Raw genomic sequence first — 1,497 nt, 5'->3', positions numbered from 1 at the left:
CGGGTGAGATTTAGTGCTCTCCCTCCTCTCCCCCACTTTCTCTGTGGCTCGCACTCCCCCATGGAAAAACCCGTGGGTTTAAAAAGCCAGTGGAAACTGTTTGCTCTTTATTTATGGAGCACAGGAGAGTCTGAGTTGGAAAGAGACACGAGGATCATCAAGTCAAACGGTGATATGTGATTTGCCCACGTTGAATTCAGAATCTTGGCCTTGTCAGCACCCTGCTCCAAGCATCTGAGCCACCCAGGAGGGATGCTGAGCTTTAAATGGGGTTTGAGTGAGGCAGCATCTCCTGGGAATTCTAAAGCACAACTCCGGGTCTGGTCTCACAGGGGCAGTGCTCCTGTCTGTCCAACTTTACTGTCCAATCCCTGGATTTGCCTCCTGCCAGCACTCAGCACCTTGTACATGTTTGGGTGCAAATGTTCCAGTCCTGCTGCTTCGAGGAATTGGGAAAATGGGGATTAAACCCCTTCCCACAAGGCTGGCTCTGAGCTCTGGCTGGGGAAATGATTTGGCAGCCCTGGCATTTCAATGAAATCAGTTTCCATCATTTTGAAGATACACATTTTGGAGATGAACCCAGGGCACATAAATACACCTTTCTCCATAAGGATAGCCAGGAGGGCCAAGCCTGTCCTGTGGTGCATCAGGCACAGCATCGCCGGCTGGGCAAGGGAGGGGATTGTCTCTGCTCTGCTCTAGGACAGCCTCACCCTGGTATTAGAAAGTCCTCAAATGAGGTCTACAAGGACAGGACTCCAAGAAATGGCATGCAGCTGAGTCAGGGGAAGTTTAGGTCGGGTATCAGGAAAAAGTTTTTAACCAGAGGATGGCTGGGCACTGGAAGAGTCTCTCCAGGGAGCGGGCACAGCATCACGCCTGTCTGAGTTTTGGACATTGCTCTCAGGCATATGGTGTGATTCTCGAGCATGGTCCCATGCAGCGCCAAGAGTTGGACTCGATGATCCTGATGGGCCCCTTCCAACTCAACTGATTCGATGACTCGATGGTTCTGTCCTGGCCACTCAAGGTATATTGCTTGGTCTCATCAGATTTTGATCTGCTCTTGTTGCTCAGACTTTGTCACTACTGGCTAATGATATTTCTCACAAAAGACCAAGTGCCTTTTCTCAAATTTCTCAAGACATTGGAACATGCACGCTAGAATCCTATAAAAGTCTTTTCCTTGAAACAACACTGTCTCCTGCCCAGTAGTCTTTCCAGATCTGAAGGAGAAAGAAGGCAAAATGAGGGGACGTATTACAAGGAAGCATTGCCAAGTTTCTGGTTCTTTAGCAGTAGATTTGTACTTCCACTATTCTTTTCTATAAAATCATGGTTTTGTAGAGCATCCAATTTTCTAGCAAGACACATTGCTTCAACTGAGCCCATCAGTCCCTGTGAAAATCTATTGTCAAAAGCACAAAACATACGACTAGGCAGTGACAAGTGAGGGAAAAAAAGAGTATGAGAAGCAGCTGGGTGATACTAAAG

Source organism: Geospiza fortis, unplaced genomic scaffold (assembly GCF_000277835.1).
Source record: "Geospiza fortis unplaced genomic scaffold, GeoFor_1.0 scaffold242, whole genome shotgun sequence".
Taxonomy (NCBI): domain Eukaryota; kingdom Metazoa; phylum Chordata; class Aves; order Passeriformes; family Thraupidae; genus Geospiza; species Geospiza fortis.
Note: the sequence above shows the minus strand (reverse complement) of the source record.